Here is a 24,539-nt window from a genome sequence, read left to right on the forward strand (position 1 = left end):
AACTCCCTCCGCCTGAGCTTTTCAGTGCAGCCGGCCGTAGTGGCCGAGCGGTTCTAGGCGCTTCAGTCTGGAACCGCGCTACCGCTACGGTCGCAGGTTCGAATCCTGCCCCGGGCATGGATGTGTGTGATGTCCTTAGGTTAGTTAGGTTTAAGTGGTTCTAAGTTCTAGGGGACTGATGACCTCAGAAGTTAAGTCCCATAGTGCTCAGAGCCATTTGAACCTTTTTTTTTTTTTTTTTCAGTGCAGTCGCACGCTGTCATCCATAAAAATGAAGTCAGGGGAGGATGCATCCTCGAAAAATGCACATGGGGAAGAAGTACAGTGTCATAGTAACAGTGCCTGGGGAGGACACGATGTAGAAAGATTTGGAGGTCAGTACGGGAATGCCAAATTATGCCTCCCCACAACATAACACTGGGAAAACATAAATGATCAGATTGGACAGTGCTGGACATAATGCTCATACGGCGAGAGATCGGAACACGTAACGCACTCAGGAACAACGTCGAACATGATCGTTTTAGTGGTCCACATGTTTGGTGTGGGAAGGCATAATGTGTCATAGGCATACTGTCCTCCAAATCTTTCAACATCCTACACTCAAGGGTGTATTTATTATGAAACTTTATTATGAAACTGCACCTTCGCGTTATTCCAGTGGTGCATTCGGCCCTGCCTTCACTTTTGTGGGTGACAATGCACCACTGCATCGAAAAGGGCAAGCAGAGTATGTCTTGGGACGAAAGAATTTTCGGCGAATGGATTGGCCTGTCGGTTCCCCGGACTTAATTCGCATGGAACATGTGTGGGATGCGGTGCAGAGGCGTACTGCAGCACTTACTCGTGCACCAGCGACCATTCAACAGCTGTCAACCAAGCCGGTGTAGAAATGGAACGATCTCCATAAGAACTCCTAACCAAGCTGGCGGCCAGCATGTTAGCGTGTTGCAGAGTATGCACTGTCATCCGTGGTGATCACACACCCTATTAAGAGCATTATCTCGCCTTTTGCAGTGTCCAGGGTACGATCATGAACGGCAATGACGTAAGTGTAATTATTATATTTGTGTGAAAGTGTCGTTTGTGTTCGTCTCAGTTGGTATTTCTTTCGGTTACCTTTTGTGCTATACTGCATCGGTTCTTTCTTTGTATGGTCCAAGTTTCTTCGATCTACGTTAGGTAGCAGCGACACAGCATGCGAAACTTACTTTCGTTCTGAAGTTTTGCGCACAAGTCTATTATAGTGTTATCGCATACATTATTCTTACAACTCGGCTGAGCTCCCAGAAACTCCCTATTTGTCAGTCGTGCCGAGAAACCCTGAGAGATCACATACTCTTACTGTATTCCGTAGCCCTTACGAATTTTGCAGAAGGAAAAAAAATCGGTTATTTACCCTTGAATGAACTAAAATTTCACCACGATCATATAACAGTAAGGCTGATATTAGCTTTTCGTGAGCAAATAAAAGAATAATTTTTGATTCATTATGGAACCACAGCGATCATACTTAATATTGTAATAAAAATCTCTCACGTTAACTATAAGTTTTACTTAGTTTACATAAATAAAAATCGGTTGCAGAATTTATGAAAAATCATCTGAGAATGGCCCGACAGATTTAGCTGTTCATTTTTTGTGTTCGTAGTTGTCAGGAGAAGGTTCGTATGACAGAACATTTTTGGAAAATCCAACGGAAAAGAAAATTTGGATAGTATTTCTGCATGAAAATCTCAGTGAAAGAAATGTGACGATCGGTTTGTCAATTCTGCTGTCACATGTTTTGATAAGAAAGAATGTGACGTTCAGTGTGACAGTTATGCTGTTGCATGGTTCCACAACATCAACAAATTCTTCTCTCAGTATTGATATTTTTCCAAAAAGGAATACAATTGCAGGCGGTATTTTAGAGTGTTATCGGCGGTGTTAATATTTTCTGTGTTGCGAGAGTGAATTGCTTGTCAGTTCTTGGTAACAGGATATGATGTAAGCACTCATCTAATTTTAGTTCGAACAAATGACACCAGTCATCAGTAAAACGCCCGAAACATCGCTGGACATACAGACACGTTGCCCAATAAATACTTTCTGCTAAAACCGGCTGCTAGAAAGATCACGCTGTGTTGTGAAAAGATGCGGTTTTGTTTTCCTTTTCGAAGTTATTTTTAACAGAAAACATGAAAGTTGTGTTTATAGCTAACGTTATAATCCTACCTGTTCGTAAAAAGAAATGGTTCAAATAGCTCTGAGCACTATGGGACTTAACTTCTGAGGTCATCAGTCCCCTAGAACTTAGAACTACTTAAATCTAACTAACCTAAGGACATGACACACAACCATGCCCGATGCAGAATTCGAACCCGCGACCGTAGCGGTCGCGCGGTTCCAGACTGTAGCGCGTAGAGCCGCTCGGCCACCCCGGCCGGCCTACCTGTTCGTAGATTAAAACCATGCGACCTACTGTGATTAAAGCTACTATCCTCACAGATGCAGCAGCTGGAAAGGTCTCCCTCGTACCCCCGTGTACTAATGATTCCAATCGAATTACCCATCCATTCTGGCTTCTATTCCCTATCAAGGTTCCGTTTGCAGTAACAAAAGCTAAGGTCAGATGGAGGGGGTAGGAGAATTTGGACAGAGAAGTCGGGAGGAAACGAATGTAAAGAAGGGGAAGGAGGATATAGATATGCAGGAAGAGGAGATGTATAGAGTGTGGCGTAAGAAATGTACAGAGAGTGTGGGGAAGGTGATGGACAGAGATAGGGAGGAAGAGGAGGAGATGGAAAAAGGGAGGATGGAGGTAAAGAGGGATAAACAGAGAGGAAGATGAAGGAGATTAGGACATATATCCAATTCCCATATGTATTCAGCCACTGCGAAGCATTGTCGGGTTTTAATGAAAAGCAGTACAAACAGCTTTTTAAATTAATTCTGGTAACCAGTTTCGCCCTTATTTCTTCACACCAAAAGCTGCCCACGACTTTAGAGTCTGTTAACGGATCCGCGGTGTAGTAGCGACTAGAATCTGCAGTTACATAGTGGCTCCATGAATTGGCTCCTGACGTCGCGTGGAGCCTTTGGTCTGAAAAATATGTCTTATACACGGAAATCTTTTAACAGAAAACAACAAAACAAAAAAAAGAATAGTTAGAAGTGAAAATGTTTCTCCTTATCAAAAAATGTATCATATTCGTATTATGGATGCTGTATAAGTTCACGAGCATACTACTGCAATTCATAAGAAGTAAGAAACGTAAATAACTCGTCCTACAGTGCTGAAAAACTTGGCAGTACTGAAAACTTGCGAAACGGCAATAATAGCAATACAATAAGCGTCGCCGCAGGGAAATATGGCGAGAAGTTTCCTCCGCCCGCCGAAGATAAAACCGTACGCGTTCGCCTCTGACTCGCAAGTTGGGTGACGCGAGCTCTTCGGGAAGCAGGACAGGTCACATGGCCGAACAAAACAAACGCGGCCGCAACTTGGCCGTCCGCTGGGCGCTTTAATATCGCCGATGAGATGCGGCCGCCCCAAGTTTCTCATCTCCAGCGGGCCGGAGAGGGCCAGACGGGGCCTTGCTAGGCCAGCCGCGCTGCTGTCGCCGCTCTTCCGTGCTGCTCCACGGGAATGCTGGATGGAGCGGCAGCTGGGGCGCACAAACACCGTGGCTCTCCAGCGATGCGGCGCCGGGCACTCGCGGGCGATTGACGTACTTTGCGGCGACGCCGTGTGTCATCCACGCACTACTTCCTTGCAGCTATAAGTGCAGTAGCAGCCGCCGGAATGCAGTGTTTCGTCTGGCGTCGTAGAACAAGGGCTGAACCAATTCTGGCGCTGAGGGCCAATAAAAACTGCAACACTGTAAAGGATATCAGATAATGAAATGTAAAAAAGCTTCCAAAATAAAAGTTTTATTACCCGCATCGCAGTTGATACATATTTCCTGGTTACTGCTTTAAGGAAATTTATATTGCCGTCTCCAATGGGTTTCTTTATAAATAACTTTCTGTTACCAGTCACGATTTTCTTTTATTCATACACGACGCGTTTCGGGACTTGATTTCCATTCGTATATTTCTCTCTGTACTATGCCATTTTTACGTAATGTTTCGATGTGTGAGGTTCTCCTTTATTTTGTTGGCTTATCGTCCATTTGTGCATAGTCTCACACTTGTTAAACATCACACACAACTGTCAGTGCAAAGTAATTATCGATAATAACAAAACAAAGCACATCACACATCGAAAACATTACTTAAAAACGGCATAGTACAAAAAGGAAACACGCTTCAAAATGGGAATCATGTCCCGAAACACGTCATGTACGGCAGTAATAAAGGAAAATAGTGACTGGTAGCAGAAAAGTTATTTATAAGCAAACCTATTGTTTTCACAGCCGCAGGTTTTCGCAAAACCATTTATAATCCACAAAATCAGAGTACTAGTGCCGTCTTCAGATCATCGGATGTGTGTATTAAAAGCCCCCACGTGTGGTGCATTGCCATCTGGCCACTGAAGACATGAAAGACAATCCCATGGAAGACGGAATACATTAATATAAAAGTCATAACTGTATCAGCAAGCCACAGACGTGTCAGATACATCGGCTCCATATTGCAGTTATCAAAACAACACACACACACACACACACACACACACACACACACACACACACACACACACACATATATATATATGTGATAGCAATGGATGCGCTCTATCTGACGAATTTGACACCTTTTTGCCTTGCTGATATAGTTATCCCTTTATTTTAATGTACTTAGTGGTGCACGGAAGTGTCTTCTCTCTGTGAGTTTACCTCCATGTTTTCAGTGGCCAGACGGCAATCTGTCACACGTAGAGGTTGTATGATTCACTTATCCGAAGAGCTGAAGATGGCGAATAACTTTGCTGAAACTAGTAATCAGGATATGTATCAACAGCGATCTGGGCAATAAAACTCCTATTATGAAAGCTTTTTTACACTGATTTAGACCGCCCCTGGTAGCTGAGTGGTCAGGGAAACGGAATGTCATAGCTAACGGCCCGGGTTCGATTCTCGGTTGGGTCGTTGATTTTCTCCGCTCAGGGACTGGGTGTTGGGTTGTCCTTAACATCATCATTTCATCCCCAGCGACACGCAAGTCGTCGAAGTGGTGTCAATTCGAAAGACTTGCTCCAGGCAAACGGTCTACCCGACGGGAGGTCCTAGCCACACGGCATTTACATTTACACTGATTTAGAGATTGCGCTCTGTCTGACAATGTCACGTAATTACAAATAATGAAATGTTTCTTATTGTAGCTACTATCTGACAAACCCGGCATTGCACGGATATTAATTTTTCCAGTTTTCTGTTTGAAACGAAAACAAAAAATGGACTGTGTTTGTAGTGTAAAATCGAAAAGATTTCGTTTCCAAGTATTCGTCAAAAAATCTTCGAAATTGTACAGTAGGCTCGGTGTGACATGATTCCGGACAGTTTCTGTACGCTGGATGTAGCTGCTTCGCGTGTATACAACGCGATTTTGTAAACGACTTTATGACAACGCCTCTTCATAGCTACTGTTTTCGCGTACAGTCGTTCGGGCTTCACGGTTGAAAGCTGTCAAAAGCGCTGCCAGGTGTCAGATCTTAAAATAAATAATGAGTCGACTGTAGGAGTGTCTTGGTAGTGAAGAATAAATGTATTAAAAGGTCATGCATGATCGGGCATTTTTCAGGCATCTCAATGTTGATGACGTCACACCTCTTGAACTGTGTGTCGTAAAATGATATATTTCCGCAAGTACATTCTACGGCATATGTGGATACTGTCTGCGAAATGTGATGCGAATGAAGTTAGTAGCAAACAAGTAATAAATTTAACTTCATGCATGAGGCGGCAGCGTTTCACGTTTATGACGTCATATCTCCTAAACTGTGAGAGGTAAATGATACTTCCCCCTACAGGAACTGTTTCTTGACAGTAAGGGGTGCGTGTCCCAAGATCGGTTGAAATCGGTCCAATAGTTTAGGAGAAGATGTGGAACATACACACGCACGTACGTACATCCATTTTTATGTTCAAATGTTGTAATGTGTGTGAATTCCTAAGGGACCAAACTGCCGAGGTCATCGGTCCCTAGACTTACACACTAAGTAAACTAAGTTATGCTAAGAACAACACACATACACACACCCATGCCCGAGGGAGGACACGAACCTCCGGCGGGAGGGGCCGCGCAATCAGTGACATGACGCCTCTAACCTCGCAGCCAGTCCGCGCGGCCTCCATTTTTATAACAGGTATCAGCACAGTACAGTAGGAGGGAACCAAAGCACTTTTATGCAGAAGCAATCGACCAGATATCGATCGAGATAGAATGCTACTTTAGCTGCACAGGGTCAGTTTGTTGAACTAGGCCTCAGGGAGTTGACCGGTCGGGGTAGCCGAGCGACTCTAGGCGCTACAGTCTGGAACCGCGCGACCGCTACGGTCGCAGGTTCGAATCCTGCCTCGGGCATGGATGTGTGTGATGTCCTTAGGTTAGTTAGGTTTAAGTAGTTCTAAGTTCTAGGGGACTGATGACCTTAGAAGTTAAGTCCCATAGTGCTCAGAGCCATTTTGAACCTCAGGGAGTTGCTTCCGTTTCAGTCAGTTACGTGATCGGATCGTAATTCAGGGAAAGTGTTCATTGCCGTCATCGCGAGGAGAGGCTGCAGTAAGACCGGAAATTCTTTGTCATTGACGCGAGAGACCGGTATTCAGTGTATTTCTGTCTGAGACTCGCAGAGGCCAGTTCTATGGAAATTTAGTTCCAATTTAGTGGAAATTGAATTTCCCGTAATTTAATATTACCGGGGAGTTGTTTTAAGTGCTTGCAGACCACACAGGTAAGGATTCCCAACATCTGTTATTTCTGGATGGCTTCATGGAAAATAGTACTAGCAAGAAGTTTTGCAGGAAGACAGCAATTAGTAGAGAAGTGTTTGCAGTAGATGTGAAGGCAGAAACAATATGAAAGGCAGTCAGTCTCTAGCCACACTGCTGATTGACTGAAAGCCTACAGTTTTTGAGGCTTTCATTGGACTCATAAAATTTAAAGATTTAGCCAAAAGCCCTGTGCGAAGGACAGAGGAATGCTTTCTATGGGATGCAGAAAAAAGGGGATCATTTCAAGCAGTTTCCCATTTTCTCACGACCAAAATTGCGATCTACTGCACTCGCTAGGGTTGCGTGTCAAATGACTGCGTGAAATTGTAGTTACCTTTCGATTTGCAGGAAAGCGCTTTATGTGGAGGTATTTCTCCCTTTTGGAAATCCAGTTTGGTCCTTCGGCCAAGAGAAATCTGAAAACCTTGTCGGAACTCGGTCGTGGGAGTCATTTTTATACTTATCAGAAAAGATGTCCCTAAAAGAAATATTAGCGCCTAGTATGTGTGTGTGTGTTTTTTTTGTTTGTTGGCATGTGTAGGAGAGTTAAATTGATGAGATCGTCGACATGTGCAGCGTAATATTACACTCACTTTTTTTAATGATGAGTGGGTTGTAGTTTGAGATCCATCTTATTTCAGATTTCTTTTTTCCTGTAGCCACAGGCTAATCATTTCGGTTTGAGTCAGACGTGTTTTCACTTGCGAATTTTTGACTGGTGATTATCAGTACCGATCTTGGCCTTACAAGGAATCTAAACTTTGCAAAAACCTTGGTTTGAACCGGGGGACTTGAGCTTTTTTTAATATATTTTCACGGCTGCGTATCAATTTCTTGCCTGCAGAACTTAATTGTAAGTGTGTGCTGCGATTCAAAATCATTTGCATTGAAACTGATCTGCCGATAACACTATGTGGACGGTGTTTTACAAATTCCTTATTCAGAGAGCAGCAGTTTGCGATCGTTAAAGTGCTTCTTGCCTTACCCTCTCCTCCCCCCCCCCCCCCCCATTCTCTCTCTCTCTGCAAGTGAGAAAACTTTAACATGTCTTTTCACGTCTTAAGAATTTCACAGTTCGATGTGGCGCAACGACAAAGCACAGCCAGCAGCGATCTAAATCCACTATGAATGGGTCCATGTGACAGCAGGTACGGAGCGGGGAACTAGTTGCGCAACAAATGAGTAATGATAACTGCAAGCCGCGCCTGGGTGCGATTTATTTTCTCCACTCCTGTAAGTAAGTGCTTGGCTCACTGGGTTGGCCCGGGTCCACCGCAGATAAAATTATTCTAGTCTCGCTACTTCGCTTATATTTCGCGTGCGGCTTCCGGTTACACAGCATCCGCCCTCGGTCTTCGATGTGCTCCGACGAAGCCGCATAGGATCTTAAAGTGTCTTCAGCTTAATCTGGAAAACAGCTTTAAAGCGCTTCTCTCTTCGTTTCACCCCATATATCTTTTGTTGTGTGTGCAGCGTTCTTTTTCCCACTTGGCTTGTATTTGCAAATTCTTCGCTGGTGTTGAAAGCCGGAGGCACACTTGCAAGACGACACATTAAACCCAGTGTGCCGATGTACGTAAAATTTACGCGCTTATAGTAAAATTTTAAATTAGAATTACTGTATAAGTCTAATCAATATGCATTTCGCAGACATCCGAGATTTGAGCAAAATTTGTCGTCTACAACAGTCTGAAGGGCTTCCACGTTATCAGCAAACCCCCAAACTCCGACAATTCAAAGAATCGAACTCTCCTATATAAAACAGCCTTAATCATCTTATTAAATTTCAAATAAGTTGTCGCGTTAAATATTTGACGTAAAGCATGCAAGCAAGAAGAATTTAGAAAAAGTTTGAAATAAAGTTTGTAGCAAGTCGCTAAGTGCTCCCATTATGAATTTCTGGATGAGGCTATAGTGGGGGTAATTTACGCTCCGTTTTAAGCAAAAGCTAGTTTGTCACGCATCTCAATTTTTATGGCGTCTGACTCCTGAACTGTGTGTCGTTGGATGATATTCTACTGCAGGCAGCTTTATATGTCAGCTTCATGGTGAAGTCTTCAGAATTTCGATGATGGTTGTAATTAACATCATATTTACATCTAAGTACGAGACTGCGCGGAATTCGAAAAGTCTGCAATGAAAAACAGGAGTTGCAGCCATTTTGCGTTTATTACATATTACACCACACGTTGCTGGGAATGAAATTTAGCTGAAATATTGAATTTTCCTTCAGACTTAGGGGAGATCTCTGTCCCTCCAGTCCCTAGAAAATGGAATTTGTGCACCGCGTTCACTTCTGACGGCCGCCCGTGAGAATGAAATATTCACAACATCCTACAAATATCCTAAACCTTTCGAGATATCGATACGATATTTTGGCAAGTGCTAGCACGCAGAGAGGAGAGTATTTCACTATTTGGTTAACGTACAGAACTTTCCTATCTACAGAGATATAGCAGAAGCTATGGTTTTATTTTATTTTTACAACCCAGAGCTGTAATTTTTCTCAGAGTCTTCGACGGTTATTGAGAAGATAATTTGCTAGTACGCAAATAAACACGAAGCTTCTTTACTTACGTTTTGGAAACCGAAACATTGAGGTTTTCCGTAAGCTATTGACCTCTCTTGTCGCCAGTTGCTTCTTTTATAAGACTCTGTTTCAGAATTATTTCGTAATAGCTAATGAAAGATGATTTTGTCCGAATTATATTGTGTTTTGACGAAAGAAACAAAATTAAACCCCGTCGACAAGAGAAACATAGCCGTTACTGATAAATGTTGATGCTTCTTCAAATAAGAAAGGGTTAATAATTCAGACAAAAATAACTCGCCAATTCTATTGCAATTTTGGCAGAATCCGGGAGCCCGTCGTATTTTTAATAGTGAACGACTGTAATGGCAAATTACCAGAGGATTTTCTCCATGTTGTTCATTTGAGAAACATCAAAATATCTCGCAGCAAATAGTGTACCACCCTTCTGTTCCTAGACGCATTCAGAGTGAAGCGGTGATCTTCTTCGCCTTAATCGACGTTTCATGTGTTAAAGATAGATTACATATATTTATAATTTATTTTAACTATAATGAGTAGTCTCAAGAAGGTGACAAGATAATGACTGTCATGTGTTTGTAACCTTACTATCCGCAGATACACAGGCACCTAATGTTATCATTTTTAAACAGACAGAGTTGCTGGATGTGCTCCTGAGGGCTATCGTCTCAGATTCTGTCCAGTTGGTGTTCTGGCGTAACCACAAGTGCCGGAACGAAGATGCGGAACGCAAGAGCAGAGAAGGCGGCGAGGAAACAGCGGCCAGCGGAGCTCCGAATTGAATTGTGTCGCGCCAAGAGTGACACCTGGAAGAAGCGAATATAAACACCGCTCCTGCTAGCCTTGGTCGCTCAGATTGGCTCCGAATCGCGGCTGTTAGTTATCAGTGACGTATGTCAACTTGCCCATACAGTTCACATATCAAGGACTTTAAGACCCCACAGTTGGGGCAAGTGGCACGACCCTACAGTTGGGTCGAGTGGCAAGACTCCACAGTTGGGGCGAGTGGCAAGACTCCACAGTTGGGGCGAGTGGCAAGACTCCACAGTTGGGGCAAGTGGCATGACCCTACAGTTGGGGCGAGTGGCAAGAGCCCACAGTTGCGACGTTATTGCTATCTTTGCTGTTCATTTTTAAATATACAATCAGGTCACTGCTCTCTGTGGTTTGTGTTGTCAGAAAACATGTATTTACTCTGAATGTTGTCCTTCTCTTTGTCTACAGCAGTATAGAAGCACTTGTGAGGCTTTCTGTTAAACGGGTGGAAATGTTCGAGATATATGTTCAGTTCTTTCGTTACAACGAGTGTGCCATATTTCTTCCCTTTTTTCAGCCATCATCTAAGCTCTCCCTACCAAATTTAAATTTGTTTGTCCTCTTGGCAACAGTTGAATACAAAGCAGTTGAGTCCTCTAGTGTATTCTGGAAATCGGCTTGAATGTCCTTTGCTTTCATACCTTTATTTACGAATTCATTTCATTCAGTCTCGTGATAAAAATTATTACTTTATTACGACCTATTTCGTTTGTCCAGCGTCTCTCTGACACCGCCGTTCAGTGTGAATTGCTCACGTCCCGTCGGTACCACGTCCCTCATTCACCGCCACCAGGCGTCCGTACCACGCCATTTCTGTGTGAATTGGGCCTTGGATGTCTCGGCTTTGCTAAGAATAGCTACCAGTAGCTACTAGGGCCACGTCTGAACTCACCTCGAACTATTCGAGAAGTTTACGTCACCATTCCGGAAATCTCGGGTTCTGTTCGATCTTTAGATCGGCCCGCAATCTAGTGACTTTTGTTGGTGCCATCGCAACGATCTGTCTTAGCGTTTTTAATGCATTGTTGATTTTAATAATAAAAAGAATTGTGCAACACGGTCTGAAATACCTTCTGGGATGAAGGTCAAGCGTAACAAGGGCAACTAAAATATAAAACTAAATGATTGCAATCGTGATTCTATCCAGTTCTGAATGTTTCGATCGTCCCGCGATCTATTGACGTCTTTTGGTTCTGTCTGCATGACGGGTTTTTCCGCTGTCATTCAGTCTCGTGATAAAAATTATTACTTTATTACGACCTATTTCGTTTGTTCAGCATTTAATTATTAATTACCTGTCTTGTTTCATCTGAATATTTCCGCCTTGTTTTCAAAGTGATTAAAATGTTTCGACATAGGATTAAACAGCCATCCGGTTGCACATAAACGGTGGGTACACTGACCTAGGTTTCGACTCGTGCTAGGGGTGTCTTCATCAGAATAAATGTTGCTAAATCGTAAAATTGCATCACTAAAAAGCAATGGTCTGAATTGGGAGCAAAGTAGAATATAACGTTCTAGCCTTTACCACGTGTGCCCAGCTGGGAACAGCATCAGACTCAGTTTGATGTTCTTCCCAGCTGGGCACACGTGGCAAACGCTAGAACACTATACACCTCTTTTGACAGTAGCATAGCTGCTCCAAACTCTGCCTGTTGTTTTTTAGCAGTGTACTTCTGCGATTTAGCAACATTATTCTGATGAAGATACCCCTAGTAGGCGTTGAAACCTAGGTCAATGTACCTACCGTTTATGTGCAACTGGTAGACTGTTTAATCCTATGTTGAAACCAGTATACGGTTGCTGAATAATAGCCATGTTCAAAACTGTATGATTAAAATGTGGTATCGTTTCTGTGTGTTTTTCCACTGTGTGAACAGGGTTTGAGTTGCTCATTTGCAAAGTAGATCGTAAATCATTAGCGTCTGTCGTAAACAAATAAAATACTATACTGGGTTTAATCAAGTATTATTTTTTGACGGACAGCATATTCGTCTGTATGTGTTACCTCTACTTCAAAATCAGCATCAGAGTTGGTAGGATTTAATGCTACACTACTGGCCATTAAAACTGCTACACCACAAAAATGACTTGCTACAGACGCGAAATTTAACCGACAGGAAGAACATGCTGTGATGTGCAAATGATTAGCTTTTCAGAGCATTCACAAAAGGCTGGCGGCGCTGGCGACACCTACAACGTGCAGACATGAGGAAAGTTTCCAACCGATTTCTCATACACAAACAGCAGTTGACCGGCGTTGCCTGGTGAAACGTTGTTGTGATGCCTCGTGTAAGGAGGAGAAATGCGTACCATCACGTTTCCGACGTTGATAAAGGTCGGATTGTAGCCTATCGCGATTGCGGATTATCGTATCGCGGCATTGCTGCTCGCGATGGTCGAACATGGACTACCAGCTCGGAGACCATGGCTGCGGTTACGCTTGACGCTGCATCACAGACAGGAGCGCCTGCGATGGTGTACTCAACGACGAACCTGGGTGCACGAAAGGCAAAACGTCATTTTTTCGGATGAATATGGTCGCATCCGTGTTTGGCAACATCACGGAGAACACACATTGGAAGCGTGTATTCGTCATCGCCATACTGGGGTACCACCCGGCGTGATGGTATGGGTTGCCATTGGTTACACGTCTCGGTCACCTCTTGTTCGCATTGACGGCACTTTGAACAGTGGACGTCACATTTCTGATGTGTTACGACCCGTGGCCCTACCGTTCATTCGATCCCTGCGAAACCCTATATTTCAGCTGGATAATGCACGACCGCATGTTGCAGGTCCTGTACGGGCCTTTCTGGATACAGAAAATGTTCGACTGCTGCCCTGGCCAGCACATTCTCCAGATCTCTCACCAATTGAAAACGACTGGTCAATGGTGGCCGAGCAACTGGCTCGTCACAATACGCCAGTCACTACTCTTGATGAGCTGTGGTATCGTGTTGAAACTGCATGGGCAGCTGTACCTGTACACGCCATCCAAGCTCTGTTTGAGTCAATGCCCAGGCGTATCAAGGCCGTTATTACGGCCAGAGGTGATTGTTCTGGGTACTGATTTCTCAGGATCTATGCACCCAGATTGCGTGAAAATGTAATCACATGTCAGTTCTAGTATAATATATTTGTCGAATGAATACCCGTTTATTATGTGCATTTCTTCTTGGTGTAGCAATTTTAATGGCCAGTAGTGTATTTCCTCCAATGTTTCACAAAATTATCAGATTTTAATCGGAGCCATAGCTTATTTTTGTGGATAGTTAGTAGTCCCTTGCACTCTCGCCGCGCTGGTCAAACGTCACGTCATTGTTCGAACAAGTCGATACCGTATGGAATGCTGCGGCTTATCGGATAATTTCCAAGCCGTTCGATTGTGAGTGTCGTTTGACACACCCTAGTCGCTATCACGAAACGTATGGGGACCCTAAACGTGGCCGACAGTAGGTCGGTCTTGCTGGATGCGAGTCCCTCGCCTCGCACCGAGCTTATAAGGCGCACCCAGCCCCCGCCCCTGTTCTCGCCAGCGTGCACGGCGCGTCTGGAGACCCCCGGACCAACTTGCAGCCGACAGCCGGCAGCAGGCGCAACGTTACGGCTTCTGCCGGAGCCAGCGCCGACAACTTTGATGAAAGGGCGCGCCAACTTCGCCTTTGGAAATATCGGTTGCAACCTTGGCTCCCCTCACGGGAGTTTGTTATACGCCGGCCCGTGCCACACCGCGTCGCGTCGCCTCTTCCTCCGCCGCCGCCACCTTTATATGCCGACATGATTCTGAGCACGAACTAGGCGAAAGATACTTCTCCAGTTCCGAGAAACGGATTGCGAAGATCTTATATAGCGACAGGCGCGGAGAGAGAGGGAGAGCGAGAGAGAAACACTTTGTGTGTCTGTGCCTGTCTAGAAAATCCAGGTCGCGTCATCTGGAGACAACCGTGCCGCATCACCAAACAGCCATGCCCTGCAGGGCGGAGTGCCGCTATGCATATTAAATCGCGCGTACCACAATGTGGCGAATGAAAACCACTCACTTCCGCAGTGCCAGTTCGCAGAAACTCTTCCTACATGACAAATGTTCTCCGCTTCTGATGATACCAGTAAACCTTCCAAACCCAGTTCCTTAGAAAACTGAACTCTTGTGTATGAAACAGCTTCAAACGTCTTATTACATTACAAATGAGCTAATGTATCAAATATTTGACCTTAAGCATGTAAGCGAGAGAAAGTTTCGGAAAAGTCGGAAATTATGTGTGATATCTGGTGTAAGTTGCTAGGTGCTCTGTTGCTCGAATACTGCATGAATATTATTTGCGTAATCTGCGCGCAATGAGTTATGCTGCCTCACAAAATATGTACAGTTTTTAACTGTAAAAAATGGTTCAAATGGCTCTGAGCGCTATGGGACTTAACTTCTGCCGCCGTTGGATAAGCAGCTGCAGCAGCAAGTCGTATACTCCTAGCTCACTCATTTGTTACATAGTTTAATTCTTAATTTCTTTGCGTGTTTTTGGTACTTGCATTGTTTAATTCATAAATTTCGGGCGTATTATAGTATTTGAGAGTTGTAGCATCACGTTTTAGTACTCGAATAGTGTTAAATCGCGTAGTCTCCTTCCGCCGCCGAGCAGTGTGTCAGCAGTGCACAAGTGGCAGCATTACTGCATTTACTAGGCAATCTTGTATTTTAATAACCGCTTCAATTTTGTGTCGTTTTGTTTGCGCTCTCTGTAGATTAGTTCAGACGTTCTTTGCACAGTTTTTAGCATGGATAGGGACTGCAACTGCTGTGTTCGGATGCAGGCTGAGTTGGCATCCCTTCGCTCCCAGCTTCAGGCAGTGTTGGCTTCGGTCACACAGCTTGAGGCTGTTGCCAATGGGCATCACTGTGGGGGTCCGGATGGGGGTTTGTCGGGGACGGCCAGCTCGTCCCACGCATCCCCCGATCGGACTACGACTGTGGTTGCCCGGGATACTGCCCGCATTGAGGCTGATCCCTCACCTGTGGTAGAGTGGGAGGTCGTCTCAAGGTGTGGCAGGGGGCGAAAGACATTCCGGAGGGCTGAACGGAAGGCCTCTCCAGTTTGTCTGACGAACCGGTTTCAGGCTCTGTCTCAGGCTGATACTGATCTTCAGCCTGACATGGCTGCTTGTCCTGTTCCAGAGGTTGCCCCTCAGTCTGCAAGATCCGGGCAGTCGCAGAGGGTGGGCTTACTGGTAGTTGGGAGCTCCAACGTCAGGCGCGTAATGGGGCCCCTTAGGGATATGGCAGCAAGGGAGGGGAAGAAAACCAAAGTGCACTCCGTGTGCATACCGGGGGGAGTCATTCCAGATGTGGAAAGGGTCCTTCCGGATGCCATGAAGGGTACAGGGTGCACCCATCTGCAGGTGGTCGCTCATGTCGGCACCAATGATGTGTGTCGCTATGGATCGGAGGAAATCCTCTCTGGCTTCCGGCGGCTATCTGATTTGGTGAAGACTGCCAGTCTCGCTAGCGGGATGAAAGCAGAGCTCACCATCTGCAGCATCGTCGACAGGACTGACTGCGGACCTTTGGTACAGAGCCGAGTGGAGGGTCTGAATCAGAGGTTGAGACGGTTCTGCGACCATGTGGGCTGCAGATTCCTCGACTTGCGCCATAGGGTGGTGGGGTTTCGGGTTCCGCTGGATAGGTCAGGAGTCCACTACACGCAACAAGCGGCTACACGGGTAGCAGGGGTTGTGTGGCGTGGGCTGGGCGGTTTTTTAGGTTAGATGGCCTCGGGCAAGTGCAGAAAGGGCAACAGCCTCAACGGGTGCGGGGCAAAGTCAGGACATGCGGGGACCAAGCAGCAATCGGTATTGTAATTGTAAACTGTCGAAGCTGCGTTGGTAAAGTACCGGAACTTCAAGCGCTGATAGAAAGCACCGAAGCTGAAATCGTTATAGGTACAGAAAGCTGGCTGAAGCCAGAGATAAATTCTGCCGAAATTTTTACAAAGGCACAGACGGTGTTTAGAAAGGATAGATTGCATGCAACCGGTGGCGGAGTGTTCGTCGCTGTTAGTAGTAGTTTATCCTGTAGTGAAGTAGAAGTGGATAGTTCCTGTGAATTATTATGGGTGGAGGTTACACTCAACAACCGAGCAAGGTTAATAATTGGCTCCTTTTACCGACCCCCCGACTCAGCAGCATTAGTGGCAGAACAACTGAGAGAAAATTTGGAATACATTTCACATAAATTTTCTCAGCATGTTATGGTCTTAGGTGGAGATTTCAATTTACCAGATATAGACTGGGACACTCAGATGTTTAGGACGGGTGGTAGGGACAGAGCATCGAGTGACATTATACTGAGTGCACTATCCGAAAATTACCTCGAGCAATTAAACAGAGAACCGACTCGTGGAGATAACATCTTGGACCTACTGATAACAAACAGACCCGAACTTTTCGACTCTGTAAGTGCAGAACAGGGAATCAGTGATCATAAGGCCGTTGCAGCATCCCTGAATATGGAAGTTAATAGGAATATAAAAAAAGGGAGGAAGGTTTATCTGTTTAGCAAGAGTAATAGAAGGCAGATTTCAGACTACCTAACAGATCAAAACGAAAATTTCTGTTCCGACACTGACAATGTTGAGTGTTTATGGAAAAAGTTCAAGGCAACCGTTAAATGCGTTTTAGACAGGTACGTGCCGAGCAAAACTGTGAGGGACGGGAAAAACCCACCGTGGTACAACAACAAAGTTAGGAAACTACTGCGAAAGCAAAGAGAGCTTCACTCCAAGTTTAAACGCAGCCAAAACCTCTCAGACAAACAGAAGCTAAACGATGTCAAAGTTAGCGTAAGGAGGGCTATGCGTGAAGCGTTCAGTGAATTCGAAAGTAAAATACTAGGTACCGACTTGACAGAAAATCCTAGGAAGTTCTGGTCTTACGTTAAATCAGTAAGTGGCTCGAAACATCATGTCCAGACACTCTGGGACGATGATGGCATTGAAACAGAGGATGACAAGCGTAAAGCTGAAATACTAAACACCTTTTTCCAAAGCTGTTTCACAGAGGAAGACCGCACTGCAGTTCCTTCTCTAAATCCTCGCACCAACGAAAAAATGGCTGACATTGAAATAAGTGTCCAAGGAATAGAAAAGCAACTGGAATCACTCAACAGAGGAAAGTCCACTGGACCTGACGGGATACCAATTCGATTCTACACAGAGTACGCGAAAGAACTTGCCCCCCTTCTAACAGCCGTGTACCGCAAGTCTCTAGAGGAACAGAAGGTTCCAAATGATTGGAAAAGAGCACAGGTAGTCCCAGTCTTCAAGAAGGGTCGTCGAGCAGATGCGCAAAACTATAGACCTATCTCTCTGACGTCGATCTGTTGTAGAATTTTAGAACATGTCTTTTGCTCGAGTATCATGTCGTTTTTGGAAACTCAGAATCTACTATGTAGGAATCAACATGGATTCCGGAAACAGCGATCGTGTGAAACCCAACTCGCATTATTTGTTCATGAAACCCAGAAAATATTAGATACAGGCTCCCAGGTAGATGCCATTTTCCTTGACTTCCGGAAGGCGTTCGATACAGTTCCGCACTGTCGTCTGATAAACAAAGTAAGAGCCTACGGAATATCAGACCAGCTGTGTGGCTGGATTGAAGAGTTTTTAGCAAACAGAACACAGCATGTTGTTCTCAATGGAGAGACATCTACAGACGTTAAAGTAACCTCTGGCGTGCCACAGGGGAGTGTTATGGGACCATTGCTTTTCACAATATATATAAATGACCTAGTAGATAGTGTCGGAAGTTCCATGCGGCTTTTCGCGGATGATGCTGTAGTATACAGAGAAGTTGCAGCATTAGAAAATTGTAGCGAAATGCAGGAAGATCTGCAGCGGATAGGCACTTGGTGCAGGGAGTGGCAACTGACCCTTAACATAGACAAATGTAATGTATTGCGAATACATAGAAAGAAGGATCCTTTATTGTATGATTATATGATAGCGGAACAAACACTGGTAGCAGTTACTTCTGTAAAATATCTGGGAGTATGCGTGCGGAACGATTTGAAGTGGAATGATCATATAAAATTAATTGTTGGTAAGGCGGGTACCAGGTTGAGATTCATTGGGAGAGTCCTTAGAAAATGTAGTCCATCAACAAAGGAGGTGGCTTACAAAACACTCGTTCGACCTATACTTGAGTATTGCTCATCAGTGTGGGATCCGTACCAGATCGGGTTGACGGAGGAGATAGAGAAGATCCAAAGAAGAGCGGCGCGTTTCGTCACAGGGTTATTTGGTAACCGTGATAGCGTTACGGAGATGTTTAACAAACTCAAGTGGCAGACTCTGCAAGAGAGGCGCTCTGCATCGCGGTGTAGCTTGCTCGCCAGGTTTCGAGAGGGTGCGTTTCTGGATGAGGTATCGAATATATTGCTTCCCCCTACTTATACCTCCCGAGGAGATCACGAATGTAAAATTAGAGAGATTAGAGCGCGCACAGAGGCTTTCAGACAGTCGTTCTTCCCGCGAACCATACGCGACTGGAACAGGAAAGGGAGATAATGACAGTGGCACGTAAAGTGCCCTCCGCCACACACCGTTGGGTGGCTTGCGGAGTATAAATGTAGATGTAGATGTACTCCCCTTGAACTAAGAACTACTTAAACCTAACTAACCTAAGGACATCACACACATCCATGCCCGAGGCAGGATTCGAACCTGCGATCGTAGCGGTCGCGCGGTTCCAGACTGTAGCGCCTAGAACCGCTCGGCCACTCCGGCCAGCTTTAACTGTAAGATAATATCTATAATGAGTAGATTATGGCAGCAACTTGAGTTTTTAAATATGGTCAATAACTATATCAAATACTGAAAATCAAATTTTCGTTAGCCCTGGAAGTCGTTAGATACGCAGCCTGCAACTGGGAGTGTGCCCCGAGCTATCCATTTAGTAACATAGATCTAACAAGACACGTCAACCACACGCAATAGGAACAGACGATGTAGGTACAAACAGGCCGGACCTTATCGATGGCGTCAGTGTAGAGACGAGGAATAGTGATAATGATGCCATCATAGCGATTATGGTTACGAAACTTAAATAAATCCGTCAGGAACGCTACGAGAGTATTTCTGTTAGAAAGAGCAGATACACATTTGCAGCCATTCAGTTCTAATATGATGGACACAGAGGAATTATGGGCAAATGTTATTTTGCCCACGTTGGTTCTAGTGACCTCCGCGACCGTTGATGTTAGTTTATGAATGACACAACCAGCAACAAACACTTCTTAAACCTTTTATTTTACTGCCGTAACCGGTTTCGGACTACTATGCCCAAGTTAAAAAAAAACGATCTAGATAACCACGTGGACCACATCAGAACAAATCGCCATGTACTGGAACGTATTGTGGAGCAGACGAAATGCTATTGATCGAAAGATCAATGTAGCGAAAAACATTAGCCATCTGACGATGGGCATGATAGCCCGAAACCGGTTATGGCAATGAAACAAAAAAAAGAGAAACATTTTACTGTATTTGTGGTTGGTTGCGCCGTTCACCAATTACTACGCACAAGCTTTAAACTAATTTTAAATCGTGCTCTGGACAGGTATGTGCTCAGTATGCGGATTAAGGACGAAAAAGATCCATCGTGGCTTAGCAACGAAATTCAGAAAATGTTGAGGAAGCAAAGGCTGTTGCCTCTCGGTTCAAAAGAAAAATGATGACAAGCAGAAGTTTGTAAAGATTCGTGCTTATGTGAAAATATCTATGTGTGAAGCATGCAACAACCACTACCGTCATACCTTAGGAAAAGATGCGGCCCAGAACCCAAGAAAATTACGGTCCTATGTAAAATCGCTAAGCAGGTCTAAGGCTTGCGTAGAATCAGTCGTTGGCCAGTCTGGTATGGCAGTTGAAGACAGCAGAACGAAAGCCGAAGTTTAGCTTCCACGTTTAAGAAATCGTTCACGCAGTAGAAGCGTACAAATATACCGCCGTTTGATCATCGCACAGAATCTCATTTGAACGACACAGTAATAAGCATCCGTAGTGTAGAGAAGCAACTGAAAGAGTTGTTAAGAAACAAGACACCAGGTCAGGATGAAATCTCAGTTTCGTTTTACAAAGAGTACTCTGCAGCATTGACTCTTTACTTAGCTTGCATTTATTGCGAACATCTTGTCCAACTCACCAAGTTCCAAGTCACTGGAAAAACAAGAGCAGGTGTCAGTCGTTGGCCAGTCTGGTATGGCAATTGAAGACAGCAAAACGAAAGCTGAAGTCCTGTATATAAGAAGGGTAAAAGAACGGACCCTAAAAATTACAGCCAATATCCGTAACGTCTGTTTGCTGAAGAATTTCTTTCTATCGCTTGTGCCGTTTTTCCCGCAGATGCGCAGGGTCGGCATGGTTAATCGGATGTGGCAATGTTAGTTGAAGGGGTGGCCGGATGCCCTTCCTGCCGCCACCCCGTACCCCCGAGGACGGTATTAGTGTACCCCAATTGTCTGTGTCTAGTGGAATCCATGAAATAGTGTGAATGTATTCAGATGTCTGCGAGCCGTGTAACTGAGCTGGGACGTGGGGACCAGCCCGGTATTCACCTAGGGGGATGTGGAAAACCGCCTAAAAACCACATCCATGCTGGCTGGCACACCAGTCCTCGTCGTTACTCCGCCGGGCGGATTCGATCCGGGGCCGGCGCGCCTACCCGTGTCCAAGAAGCAGCGTGTTAGCGCGCTCGGCTAACCTGGCGGGTGGTTTGCTGAAGAATTGTAGAACATATTCTGAGTTAGAGGATAATAAGTTTCCTAGAGGCCGAAAAGCTTACGTCCACGAATCTGCATGGTTTTAGAAATTTTCAGATACAGCATAAATAGTGTCCTGCTTGACACAGTCACGTTGTTCAAATATTGGAGAGTGCCATTGCGAAGCGATATGAAATGGAACTAGCAAAAGTAGTAGGGAAAGCGAATCGCTGACTTCGGTTTGTTGGTGGAATTTTTTGCCGGTTTGTTGGTAGAATTTTAGCAAAACGTGGTTCATGTGTAAAGCGCGACTTATTCTTCAGTACTGTTCGAGTGTTTGGGATCCGCACCGGTCAGACTAAAGACATCGCAGCAATTCAGGAGCAGATTACTAGTTTTGTTAGCAGTAGGTTCGAAAAACACGCAAGTGTTACCGAGATGCTTCCGTAACTCAAATGAGGATCCCTGGAGCGAGGGCGACGCTCTATTCAGTGAACTCGATTGAGAAAATTTAGAGAACTGGCATTTGAAGCTGACTGCAGAACGAGCCTACTGCGGCCAACATGCGTTTCACTTAAGGACCACGAAGATAAGATACTAGAAGTTAGGGCTCGTAGGGTGCCATATACACTCCTGGAAATTGAAATAAGAACACCGTGAATTCATTGTCCCAGGAAGGGGAAACTTTATTGACACATTCCTGGGGTCAGATACATCACATGATCACACTGACAGAATCACAGGCACATAGACACAGGCAACAGAGCATGCACAATGTCGGCACTAGTACAGTGTATATCCACCTTTCGCAGCAACGCAGGCTGCTATTCTCCCATGGAGACGATCGTAGAGATGCTGGATGTAGTCCTGTGGAACGGCTTGCCATGCCATTTCCACCTGGCGCCTCAGTTGGACCAGCGTTCGTGCTGGACGTGCAGACCGCGTGAGACGACGCTTCATCCAGTCCCAAACATGCTCAATGGGGGACAGATCCGGAGATCTTGCTGGCCAGGGTAGTTGACTTACACCTTCTAGAGCACGTTGGGTGGCACGGGATACAAGCGGACGTGCATTGTCCTGTTGGAACAGCAAGTTCCCTTTCCGGTCTAGGAATGGTAGAACGATGGGTTCGGTGACGGTTTGGATGTACCGTGCACTATTCAGTGTCCCCTCGACGATCACCAGTGGTGTACGGCCAGTGTAGGAGATCGCTCCCCACACCATGATGCCGGGTGTTGGCCCTGTGTGCCTCGGTCGTATGCAGTCCTGATTGTGGCGCTCACCTGCACGGCGCCAAACACGCATACGACCATCATTGGCACCAAGGCAGAAGCGACTCTCATCGCTGAAGACGACACGTCTCCATTCGTCCCTCCATTCACGCCTGTCGCGACACCACTGGAGGCGGGCTGCACGATGTTGGGGCGTGAGCGGAAGACGGCCTAACGATGTGCGCGACCGTAGCCCAGCTTCATGGAGACGGTTGCGAATGGTCCTCGCCGATACCCCAGGAGCAACAGTGTCCCTAATTTGCTGGGAAGTGGCGGTGCGGTCCCCTACGGCACTGCGTAGGATCCTACGGTCTTGGCGTGCATCCGTGCGTCGCTGCGGTCCGGTCCCAGGTCGACGGGCACGTGCACCTTCCGCCGACCACTGGCGACAACATCGATGTACTGTGGAGACCTCACGCCCCACGTGTTGAGCAATTCGGCGGTACGTCCACCCGGCCTCCCGCATGCCCACTATACGCCCTCGCTCAAAGTCCGTCAACTGCACATACGGTTCACGTCCACGCTGTCGCGGCATGCTACCAGTGTTAAAGACTGCGATGGAGCTCCGTATGCCACGGCAAACTGGCTGACACTGACGGCGGCGGTGCACAAATGCTGCGCAGCTAGCGCCATTCGACGGCCAACACCGCGGTTCCTGGTGTGTCCGCTGTGCCGTGCGTTTGATCATTGCTTGTACAGCCCTCTCGCAGTGTCCGGAGCAAGTATGGTGGGTCTGACACACCGGTGTCAATGTGTTCTTTTTTCCATTTCCAGGAGTGTAGATAATCGTTTTTCTCTTGCGCTATCTGCGAGTGGAACACCGTATGGTGGCTTACCGAGTACGCACGAGTACGTAAATGTAGTAGATTTAAATCTGTAAACGAATATGTAGTTCGGATATCAGCTTCCTCCGTGTTTTCGCGCATCGACGGTATTCTTACGCAAGCCACGCGGTGGCAGACATTACTAGAGAGCCCCGTCTACACTTCCAAGGGAAGGAGAGCTGAGTGACCTCAAACGTGAACTACTCACTGGGTGTCACCTGGGGCATACTTTGTAATGGGCATTTCAACCCATCTAAAGCTGCCCAAGTCGACTGTTGGTAATGGCATTCTGAAGTGGAAACGGGAAGGAACAACTGCAACTAAACCAAGGCCAGGCAGATAACATGTAATGACGCATAGGACCGTCGAGAATTGCGGATAGTACATTGTTAACGATCGCATGAAGTCAGGGGAAGGAATCATTCGCCAACTCCATAGTGCTAACAGCAGCCTAATCAGCACAATGCACAGTGCGTAGTGAGTTACAGAGTATGGGGTACAAATGTCGGGTAGCTTCTCATCAGCCAAACATTTCTTTAGTCAAGCTGAGCGACCCTTGAGTTGGTGTAAAAGAGCAACGCCACTAGATAGGATGACGGGAAGGAGTGACTTGCAGTAATGAATCACGCTATACTCTGTGGCAGTCCGAACGAAGGGTTTGGGTGTGGCGAATGTCTGGAGAACGTTACCTGCAATCGAGTGTAGTGCCAACATTGAAATACGGAGGAGGCAGTGTTTCGGTATTTGGAGGCTTTTCATGGTTAGCTTGTGTTCCCTTTATCGCGCTTGAGAAGACGCCAAATGTGGAAGTATTAGATTACATTTCACAGCGCTGAGTAATGCTTACATTTCAGGAACAGTTCGAAGACGATGAATGTAGATATCAGGATGACAATGTACCCTGCCATAAGGCAGCATCGGTGAAGCAGTTATTTGTAGACAATAGCGTTCCTGAAATGGGCTTACTTGTCCAGAATCCATACCTGAAGCCAATGGAACACTTTTGGGAGGAATGTAACTGCAGCGTCCAATATGGCTACCAACTCTGGTTTAGGTTCTCGAGGACGAATGGCCTGCCTTCAGCCCACAGCCATTCTGGCACCTCCCTCAAACTGTTCCCAGCAGATTCAAACCGTCAAACCCTTTTTTAAAGTCCTCTAACAGGTGTCCGGACACTTTTGATCGGATACTGTGTGTATGTCTTCTACCACCCATCGAGTTCAGTGTAAAACAATGCATTTGTGTGCAATCGATGTTAGAAGGTAAACGAACCTAGAGACCCTAGAAGAACTGGTTGTAGGATTAATAATAACGTATAACAGATAATAATAGGCAGCAGAGCCACAAAGGTCATAAACGAAGTATTATTTGGAAAAAACCTTGATATTTTCTTGAAACAGT

General features: G+C 45.6%; 1 protein-coding gene across 1 annotated transcript in view; it reads left to right on the top strand.

The window, feature by feature from the left end:
* LOC126095266 (fat-like cadherin-related tumor suppressor homolog) overlaps window positions 1-24,539 on the top strand; it is an 892,347-nt gene that overhangs the window by 128,229 nt on the left and 739,579 nt on the right. The gene's annotated exons all lie outside the window — the stretch shown is intronic.

This window comes from Schistocerca cancellata, chromosome 8 (assembly GCF_023864275.1).
Source record: "Schistocerca cancellata isolate TAMUIC-IGC-003103 chromosome 8, iqSchCanc2.1, whole genome shotgun sequence".
Classification (NCBI taxonomy): domain Eukaryota; kingdom Metazoa; phylum Arthropoda; class Insecta; order Orthoptera; family Acrididae; genus Schistocerca; species Schistocerca cancellata.